Source organism: Lycium barbarum, chromosome 2 (assembly GCF_019175385.1).
Source record: "Lycium barbarum isolate Lr01 chromosome 2, ASM1917538v2, whole genome shotgun sequence".
Lineage (NCBI taxonomy): Eukaryota > Viridiplantae > Streptophyta > Magnoliopsida > Solanales > Solanaceae > Lycium > Lycium barbarum.
In genome coordinates, this window is record NC_083338.1 from 40,834,591 (window position 1) to 40,846,103 (window position 11,513).

An 11,513-nucleotide genomic window follows, 5' to 3' on the forward strand; every position below is an offset into this window, starting at 1 on the left:
ATCTCCTTTCTCTGTCATGTGCGTATGTAGCTCTGTATAGTCATGGACTCATAATTTCCATTATATAGGAAGATCATGGAAAATTAGGAATATTCATGCCTTAGAAGGAAAGGATTAGCCTTACATAACTCTTTCGTTTAGCTATTCTATCGTTTGACTGGTCTTCTTCGTTGCTCGCGTTTCTACCTTCAAGAAAGTTCATACTCATATTAGATAATCGATAACATAAGCGTGTTTGAACTAAGCTAGAGAAATTCGGGCAGCGTCTCCTTTATTTATTCTAGTTTCTCCATATCATATATCAACTCCTAAACGTCTATAAGAACATTCATAATATCATCGACAATAACTTTTATCAAATTCATCATTATCCAATCCCCACAATTTCCACTCAAGGTTATCCGTAATCATGATCATAGCACAACATTACATTCATTCTCATCTAATGTTTCTATCATGCTCTTGACATCATTCATAACGTAATTACAACCTCAACATATCATATTCATGATTCATTCCCAACTACTATTCAAAAATGGAACTATTCCCACATTCATGACCCATTTTCTATTTCTTTCTACAATCCAAGTGTTTCAACTTTTCAATACCTTAAATAACGTGGAATTACCATAAAACATACCTTAGATGGTGTGGGATTGAACGTTAAATGGAAATACTTCACTTGAGCAAAACCCTAGTTCCACTTCCCATGAAATTTCTTGCCTTAGATGAACCCTAGTGAGTTTCTTGCACTTGTTTCCCTTGATTTGATGAAGTTGATCATTGATTTCACTTGGATTCTTGTATATGAGGGGTTTGGAAGGTTCTAGAGAGGTCTTGAGTTGTGGAGAGAGAAAATAAAATGAATTAAATGAACTTGGAATATTCTTTTATAAATTAAAATCTGTCCCGACATCATTATACGGACACTTATACGGTCCGTATAAATTTATATGGTCCGTATAAGTGACCGTGAAATTGGTTCATCGACCATCCCTTTCTGTGTCGATTATACGGCACATTATACGGTCCGTATAATTTTATACGGTCCGTATAAGTGACCGTGAAATCACCCCATCAACAACTCATTTTGTGTTCATTATACGGCACATTATACGGTCCGTATAAGTGATCGTATAATCCCATCAGTTTGAGACTTCACTGTGACGGTTCTGCGGTCCATTATATGGACCGTATAACATTATACGGACCATATAATTGGCCGTGGAACCCATCTTTTCTCCGATCTTGTTCTCGTTACTTCGTTTGATCTCAAATCCTCATGGGACCTTCTTGATACTTGTTTAACACCTTGTTAACAATCTAGGGAACATTATAACTCTTCTCCAAAACATCATTAAGCCATCATTAATTCAGTACTCGTAATTTCTGCCAGACACACAACATATACCTTGCTTTCCTTAACTACTTTCATCACCTACCTCAAATGTCTTTGAAATCTTATTTAAAATCATCAAATGATATTTCTTTCTTATCGAAACATCATATACATCGTGCCCTTCGTTAATATACTCACTGTACGTTAACGAAAAATTTCTGGGGTGTAACATCCTTCTCCCCTTTTGGAACATTCGTCCTCGAATGTTAAGCACTTGGGAATTCTACTAAAATTTCGCCAGAGTTTCCCTTGTAATATGGCACTACCATCCTGTCACAATAGCCCACAATAACATTGCCTCGCAGGGCTACAATACAGTAACAATATAAGTGAGCCACACACGACCCATATGCATAAAGAAAAAGCATACATACCTCATAATCTTGATGGCTCATCGTGGATTTCTTCTGGGGGCTGAAATAAATGCGAGTATTTGGATTTCATACTCTCTTTGCTTCCCAAGTCATTTCTTCTCAATTGTTGTTTCGCCATAAGACTTTAACTGAGGCCACTTCCTTATTTCGAAGTCTCCGTACTTGCCTGTCTAATATGACAATGGGTACTTCTTCATAAACTAGCTTTTCTGTCACTTGAACATCACTTATTGGAACAATCCTCGTACGGTCTCCAACACACTTATGGAGCATTGTGACATGGAAAATTGGATGGACTGATTTAAGTTCTGGAGGCAAGTCCAATTCATAAGCTACTTGACCCACCTTGCGGATAATCTCATAGGGTCCAATATATCGAGGACTTAACTTTCGTTTCTTGCAAAACCTCATCACACCTTTCATTGGTGACACCTTTAAGAATACCCAATCATCAACTTGAAATTCAAAGTCTCGCCGGCGATTGTCCGCATAAGATTTTTGGCGACTTTGGGCTGTCAATAATCGGTCTCGGATAACCTTGACTTTTTCTACCGCTTGATGAATCAACTCAGGGCCTATTAGCTGTACTTCTCTTATTTCAAACCATCCAATTGGGGACCTACACTTCCTTCCATATGAAGCTTCATACGGAGCCATTTGGATACTGGAATGGTAGCTATTGTTGTATGCAAACTCGATTAGAGGTAAGTGGTCATCCCAACTACCACCCAAATCTAGTACACATGCCCGTAGCATATCCTCCAAGGTCTGAATGGTACGTTCGGCTTGACTATCAGTTTACAGATGAAATACCGTGCTAAGCTTTACTTGAGTACCTAGACCTTCTTAGAAGGATTTCCAGAACTTGGCTGTAAATTACGCTCCTCTATCTGTGATAATGGATATCAGAATACCATAGAGTCGCACAATCTCCTTGAGATACAACCTTGCATAATCTTGTGCCGAGTATGTGGTCCTGACTGGAAGAAAATGAGCCGCTTTCGTGAGTCTGTCCACGATCACCCATTTGGAATCATACTTGCCTCGGGAACGGGGTAACCCCACAATGAAATCCATGTTGATCACTTCCCATTTCCAAGTAGGGATTTCCATTGCTTGCAATAATCCTCCTGGCTTTTGATGTTCGATTTTCACTTGCTGGCAATTTAGGCATTGGGCTATAAATTTTGCAATGTCTCTCTTCATGCCGTCCCACCAATATATTGACTTAAGATCATGATACATCTTTGTTGCACCTGGGTGAATAGAATACCAAGAATAATGAGCTTCTTCTAAAATTCAACGGCGCAATTCCGCAACATTCGGAACACATTGGCTGCCTCGGTATCTAAGAATTCCATCCATAGAAGTTTAAAAGGGAGACCTCTCTTTTTCATGAAAAGTATCTCTGTAATGGTTCAAATGAGGATCTTCATATTGATGCTCTTTTACATCCATATTCAGGGACGAAACTGTGGGATCATTAATACCAATCCCTGCACTACCCGAATCAATTGCATGTACTCCCAGATTACCTAGTTGGTGGAGCTCATGAATCAACTCTTTCTTTTTCGAAGGAACTTCACATAGGCTGCCCATTGATCGGCGGCTAAGCGCGTCAGCTACCACATTTGCCTTTCTAGGGTTGTACAAAATGCTCGGATCATAATCTTTTAATAACTCTAACCACCGCCTTTGCCGCAGATTTAATTCCTTCTGTTTGAAAATGTATTGAAGACTCTTGTGATCTGTATAGATATCAACATGCATGCCATACAAGTAATGTCTCCACATCTTTAATGCATGAATAACTACAACCAATTCGAGATCATGAGTTGGGTAGTTCTTTTTATGTTTACGTAGCTGTCTCGAAGCATAAGCGATGACTTTACCGTACTGCATTAGCATACATCCTAACCCAACACCGGAAGCATCACAATATACAACGTAACCATCCGGCCCTTTGTGGAGTGTTAAGACTGGGGATGAGGTTAATATGTTACATCCGACATTTTTGCTTATTCGAAAATTCGAAATAATTTGATTTGTAATGAATAAGGCCACAATTGGACCTTACTTGATATGAATGTGTAGGTTGTGAATACAATGGTGTGGAATTACGAAAGGTGGCCAAGGGCAAAATTGGAATTTTGGAAAATTGCCCCATGAATTTCAATATGTAACCAACAATTTTGGGCTAAAAAAAAAGTAAAATGAGGCCCAATAAGAGAGGCCCAACCGGCCACAACCTTTTGACCCAAGCCATGGATTAATTAATTCCCATGTGGACTTATAAGATCATATCTATCCAAAGAAGGTTCAAGAAAAATCAAAAGAAAACAAGAACAAAAGAGAAGAGCACTTCGGGTGGAAGGGAAAGAGAGAAAAAGAAAAGAAAGAAAAATTTTGGGAGCCAAATCCTTGGTTTAAAAATCAAATTTTTGTGGGAATATTACTAAGTGCAAAGTCCTCTACAACTTGGTACAATTAGTTTGGCAAGAGGACAACTTTGTAGCAAGTGGAAAACTTGAAGAAAAGGTAAGGATTTTACCATTTTTATGCCATGAAATGTATGTATGTATGTTGTAGTGTGTGGAAATGAAAGAAAAGTATGAAAATTTTGTGTGTTGGAAGTGCTTGTGTTTGGGCCGTGAGTATGCTTATGTTGCATGGTTTTGGTGACTTGAATTCATGTTAGAATCTAGTGTATTATGGTAGGAATTGTATTAGAAATGAAAGTGGAAGTTAAGAATTTTAAGGGGGTGGCCGTGAGCATGGTTAGTCATGGAAGGTTGATGAATTGATTTTATGTAGTAGGTTGCATGTCATTTTAATGCATGGAATGTGAATTAAATCTTGTTAGTATGTTAAGTGTGGTTATGGAAAAATGGTTATTAAGTTGTTGTAAGAAAACATACAACTTTGTTATGGTTTATGTAAAAATGGAAATGAAAGTATCAAGAGGCAAATTATGATTATTGTGGATGAATTTGGAAGATGGAAATGTATAATGAACTTGTATGTTGAAGGTTAGGAAAAATTGGATAAGTAGTGGCTTGATGGAGAGTTTGTATGTTTGCATATCTTATGTATATTGTGTGAAAATGGTATGGATGCCTCCGATGTGTGTTGTAATGACTTTGGTAGGTGATGAATATCAAAATAACAAGTTTGGTTTGGAAATGTAAGTTTGAAGCGAAAGATGTTTCGTTATGTCGAAAGATGGCTAGTGATGCCATAGTGTATGGTTTAATGTATGTTGTTGTTTTGATGTCATTTCTGGGTTGTTGTGTTGATGAATTGAGCCGAGCTAAGTCTCGGGGATGTCTTATATATAGAGGAAATGCTGCCGAAATTTCGGTAGGCAAGTATGTGTTAAGTTGGATTATTGAAAAGTTTGAAACTAACAAATGGTAAACTTGACCATTTCTAGATTTTGGACGAAATTGGGATTGACGCCAAGCGAGCGCAAGGCGCTATCGAGGTATGTAAAGCCTTCCCCTTTACTCTTAGGCATGTTCTGGATGTGATGGGCTTGACCGCGAGCCCTAAGTACGACTCCATTCCCCGGAATTCGAGACGGAAATCCGCTCCAATTCCTTCAGTACAATTGAAACCCTTTTCTTACAAAATGCCTTCTAAGTGAACTTTTGCACGAAACCTTCCCATACGGAGTCGGAACACTTCCAGATGATTATGGGTGACCTCGTAAGGTCTACTATCGGTAATTTACATATGTCGCCTCGAGTTGGTCCGAGGCAGGCCCACGAGGCCCGATACCTTTTGTATGATCTTAATTACTTTAGTTCTGTCCGACTTTCTCAGAAAACATCTGGACTACTATTCTGATCACGATATGACTGTTTTTATACAAATCTTACAAAATAACGTTTGACATCTGGAAATCTGGTTCTTGTTATAATCTGTCGTGCCTCCCCAAGTGACGTGTAGGCGCGTAGTTTGAAAACTATCCGAATACTTTGGTTCGATCGGCCAGTTGGCCTACTTCTGTTCTGTTGAGTCTGTATGATGATCTGTATGTATGTGGTTTCTCATTAATCAGTTCGTGCACATGTTATGATTCCTTCACCGGATCCCGGGCCGGTACGTATATCGTGCGGTGGGCCGCTGAGCCCCATATGTGAATTCCGAAGTATGATGTTACCGGTTTCGGGGTACTGTGTTATATGTCCGTCCCCGGTTACCGAGGATAAATTACGAAGTATGATGTGTCCGGGCTCGGGGTGCTGTGTTATCTGTCCGCCCCCGGGTACCGTGGTTATGTTATGATGTGTGACGGAGATCGGAGAAGAATTTCTGATATCTGACGTATTGTGGTGCCAATGGCAGGAGTGGCGACCACGTTCCTGTACCCTATGTGTGATTCTGTCTGTCTATATGATTTACGCTTCTGTCTGTCCGTCTGGATTATCTGACCGACGGGTTACGCTTCTGTCTGTCCGTCTGGATTATCTGACCGACGGGTTACGCTTCTGTCTGTCCGTCTGGATTATCTGACCGACGGGTTACGATTCTGTCTGTCCATCCGCATTATCTGTCCGACTGGTTATGATTCTGTCTGTCCGTCCGGATTATCTGTCCGACTGGTTATGATTCTGTCTGTCCGTCCGTATTATCTGTCCGACTGGTTATGATTCTGTCTGTCCGTCCGGATTATCTGTCCGTATGGATTCCGATTCTGTATGTCCGTAGGGATTCTGATTTTGTCAGTCTGGACCATGATTCTGTCCGTCTGTCGGAACTATGACTCTGTCTGTCCGGCTTATGAGCCTGTCTATTATATTTCTGCGCTTCCGGTCCAGATCATGATTTTGTTTGATATATTTCTGCTTTACATACTCGGTACATTTTTGTACTGACCCCCGGTTCTTCGGGGGCTGCGCTACATGCCCGCAGGTACAGACGCACCAGGTGATACGCCGCCAGCGTAGGGTTCTGATTCAGTTGTTTTGAAGAGCTCCTTTGATCCGGAGCATACACTTTTGGTATATATCTTCTGTTTTCCGTATGTTCTGTATGTATGGAAATTCTGGGTACGGCGGGGCCCTGTCCCGTCATATGATTCTGTATGTCTGTAGAGGCCTGTAGATAGATGTGTGGGTTACGAGTTTCGTCTATATGTCAGCCTTATCGGCTTACCTGTAAATGTCTGCATGTTCAGGTATATATATATGTTTGCGCGCGTGCCGTATCTGTATCGGCCTACTTCTGTAATATCCGTTTAAAAAAAAAAAGAAAAAAAAATCTGTACGATACGAAATTCGGTCAGGTAGGTATGTACGGGTACCCAGCTAGGGTACCAGTCGCGGCCCACGGGGTTGGGTCGTGACAGAAGTGGTATCAGAGCGGTTAGTCCTCGGAATGTCTACCGGCCGTGTCTAGTAGAGTCTTGTTTATCGATGTGTTGTGCACCACATCTATAAACAGGAAGCTACAGGGCATCTAGGATGTTACCCTTCTTTGAATCTTAGATCATGCGATAGAGCCAGCTGTAGGATATGAATTCCTTTCGACTAACTTTTAATTTCAGCCAAAGGACGGCATCGACAGAAGGCAATGGCTGATGATATTGGAGGCCGCACAGTACTTAGGTAAGCAGTAATATGAAAGTTGTGTGTCGGAGAAGTTGTTTGAAGTGTGGTAGAAATATAAAGTTGAAGATTGAATAGAAAAGTGAACAGGAAGGAGCCTCCGATGTTGTTTGAGTTGGGCATGTGAGGTAAGCCTCGACATCTGTATAATTTTATCTGTAATTGTTAGCCCCGTGTGGCTACGAGACGACATGATATGATGTATATATATGCGTATATGTGTTGGCCCTGTGAGGCATGGTTGGTATTTCTTGTGTACAGGTTTCGGATAGTAAGAAATACAGAGGAACCTCTGCCCAAATTTTTCCAGAGATATGGGAGTAAATATATATAAATTAAGTACAAACAGGTTCCGCGATACTTGTCGGAATTTAGTTTTCTTCTGTCGGTGGTTGGAGAGCACCTTATGGTGCTATTGTATCAGATTTCACCGACTATTTGGAGACGGAATTCGTGGGACGAAGGCTGAAATCTGTGGCCTGTCTGTAATTGTATGTATATGTGTATGAAAGTGAATATCAGAGATTCAGAAAGGCAACATGGTAATTGTATGACTTCGCCCGGGATGGGACCCGCTACGAGAATTTTTCGAAAATTTACTGAGACCCTGATCTGCCCTAAAATTATGTGACAAAGGTCCTGCGGGGCAATCGACGAAATTATATCAGCCCTAATACGTCAAAATGCGTGAAAGTTTCGGGGTTAAGCATGCTCAAGCCAGAGCAATTCTGGGATGGGTGACCCCCTGGGAAGTAATGCAAGATTTTTCGCAAGTGTAAGTATGATAGATATAAATGGAAATTTGGGGTAATCTAGGGGAAAAGAGAATGTGTGGAGTAATTAGTGCCCTTACGGGGGTCGCGCAGAACGAGGCGGACTAAATGGGCAAAAAGAAAAGGTGCAACACCGCTCGAGAAATTGAGCGGGTTTGAATAACGGTCGGAGGTGTTCGCCAGTGAGATATTAGAAAATGTATATGTATGTGTGTATGTGTATGTGTGTGTGTATGATTTTCGTTTGGTGCCCATATGGTTCAAGAGCCGAGTCCCGGCAACTAATATTGTGATTGACGAAAGGTTTTGCCTAACCGAATAGATAAAACGAAGCGGGGGTGAGGACACGAATGTTGTCAAAGAATAGAAAAACCCTATTCCATCATAACTCAGTCTGGTACGACAATGTCTGAAAGAGAAAAAGAGTATAGATAGTAGGAAAGACGAAAGATAAAAAGTGTGAATAAGCGGAATCTCTGAAAGAGTCGATAAGCGACACGTAAGACGATTTGTATGACAACTTGGCAAGCAAGTTTACAAATAAGGGAAATTTTCATAAATCACTGGAGCCTTAATAGGAGTGATCTGATTTTAATCCAGATTCTATCTGTTATACTTCTGCACTTCCGATCCTGATAAAGCTCTGTCTATTACGCCTCTATGCTTCTGAACTCGATTATGTTCCCATCTGATAAATCTTTGTACATCCGATTCTGAATCCGTTTCTGGTTGACATACCTCGGTATGATTAACTCTGAGTACAAATCTGTCTGACACGCCTCTGTATGTCTGACTCTGGATGTGAATCCGTCTGCCACATTTCTGTACGTCTGATTTCGATCGCACATCTGTCTGATACATCTCCGTATGTCTGATTCTAATTACGACTCTGTTTGATACATTTCTGTCTGTCTGACTTGGATCACGACTCTGTATGATACATTTCTGTATGTCTGATTCTGATTTCGAACCTGTCTGATACCTCTCTGTACGTCTGACTCCGATCTCAGATTTGTCTTACATACTTCCGTACCCCTGATTTTGACTATGAATCCGTCCGCCATAGTTTAGTACGTCTGCCTCCGATTACGAATCCGTCCGATATGCTTCTACGCATCCGGTCCTAGTTCTGAATCTACTGGTATGAAGTGTCTGGTATGAAGAGGGATTACGATAATGTGGTAGGGAACTCAGCAGTGTAACAAGAAATGATATTGACTATAATGTCTGGAAAGCGTTCGTCTATTACAAGAATATAGCTTATGGTTCGATGATTATGTGGGGTATGAGAAAATATATTATGAAGGCATTTGAATCAGTGATGTGAAAAATTACCCCATAATGTTGGTGAAGAAGCCATGTTGGAAGGTCAACAAAGGACAATTATAAAGAGAACCCTCCCGGAGTAGTATGACGCCCCATAAGGTCAATTTAACATTCGAGGACGAATGTTTTTAAAGGGGGGGGGGGAGGATGTTACATCCGACATTTTTGCTTATTCGAAAATTCGAAATAATTTGATTTGTAATGAATAAGGCCACAATTGGACCTTACTTGATATGAATGTGTAGGTTGTGAATACAATGGTGTGGAATTACGAAAGGTGGCCAAGGGCAAAATTGGAATTTTGGAAACTTGCCCCATGAATTTCAATATGTAACCAACAATTTTGGGCTAAAAAAAAAAGTAAAATGAGGCCCAATAAGAGAGGCCCAACCGGCCACAACCTTTTGACCCAAGCCATGGATTAATTAATTCCCATGTGGACTTATAAGATCATATCTATCCAAAGAAGGTTCAAGAAAAATCAAAAGAAAACAAGAACAAAAGAGAAGAGCACTTCGGGTGGAAGGGAAAGAGAGAAAAAGAAAAGAAAGAAAAATTTTGGGAGCCAAATCCTTGGTTTAAAAATCAAATTTTTGTGGGAATATTACTAAGTGCAAAGTCCTCTACAACTTGGTACAATTAGTTTGGCAAGAGGACAACTTTGTAGCAAGTGGAAAACTTGAAGAAAAGGTAAGGATTTTACCATTTTTATGCCATGAAATGTATGTATGTATGTTGTAGTGTGTGGAAATGAAAGAAAAGTATGAAAATTTTGTGTGTTGGAAGTGCTTGTGTTTGGGCCGTGAGTATGCTTATGTTGCATGGTTTTGGTGACTTGAATTCATGTTAGAATCTAGTGTATTATGGTAGGAATTGTATTAGAAATGAAAGTGGAAGTTAAGAATTTTAAGGGGGTGGCCGTGAGCATGGTTAGTCATGGAAGGTTGATGAATTGATTTTATGTAGTAGGTTGCATGTCATTTTAATGCATGGAATGTGAATTAAATCTTGTTAGTATGTTAAGTGTGGTTATGGAAAAATGGTTATTAAGTTGTTGTAAGAAAACATACAACTTTGTTATGGTTTATGTAAAAATGGAAATGAAAGTATCAAGAGGCAAATTATGATTATTGTGGATGAATTTGGAAGATGGAAATGTATAATGAACTTGTATGTTGAAGGTTAGGAAAAATTGGATAAGTAGTGGCTTGATGGAGAGTTTGTATGTTTGCATATCTTATGTATATTGTTTGAAAATGGTATGGATGCCTCCGATGTGTGTTGTAATGACTTTGGTAGGTGATGAATATCAAAATAACAAGTTTGGTTTGGAAATGTAAGTTTGAAGCGAAAGATGTTTCGTTATGTCGAAAGATGGCTAGTGATGCCATAGTGTATGGTTTAATGTATGTTGTTGTTTTGATGTCATTTCTGGGTTGTTGTGTTGATGAATTGAGCCGAGCTAAGTCTCGGGGATGTCTTATATATAGAGGAAATGCTGCCGAAATTTCGGTAGGCAAGTATGTGTTAAGTTGGATTATTGAAAAGTTTGAAACTAACAAATGGTAAACTTGACCATTTCTAGATTTTGGACGAAATTGGGATTGACGCCAAGCGAGCGCAAGGCGCTATCGAGGTATGTAAAGCCTTCCCCTTTACTCTTAGGCATGTTCTGGATGTGATGGGCTCGACCGCGAGCCCTAAGTACGACTCCATTCCCCGGAATTCGAGACGGAAATCCGCTCCAATTCCTTCAGTACAATTGAAACCCTTTTCTTACAAAATGCCTTCTAAGTGAACTTTTGCACGAAACCTTCCCATACGGAGTCGGAACACTTCCAGATGATTATGGGTGACCTCGTAAGGTCTACTATCGGTAATTTACATATGTCGCCTCGAGTTGGTCCGAGGCAGGCCCACGAGGCCCGATACCTTTTGTATGATCTTAATTACTTTAGTTCTGTCCGACTTTCTCAGAAAACATCTGGACTACTATTCTGATCACGATATGACTGTGTTTATACAAATC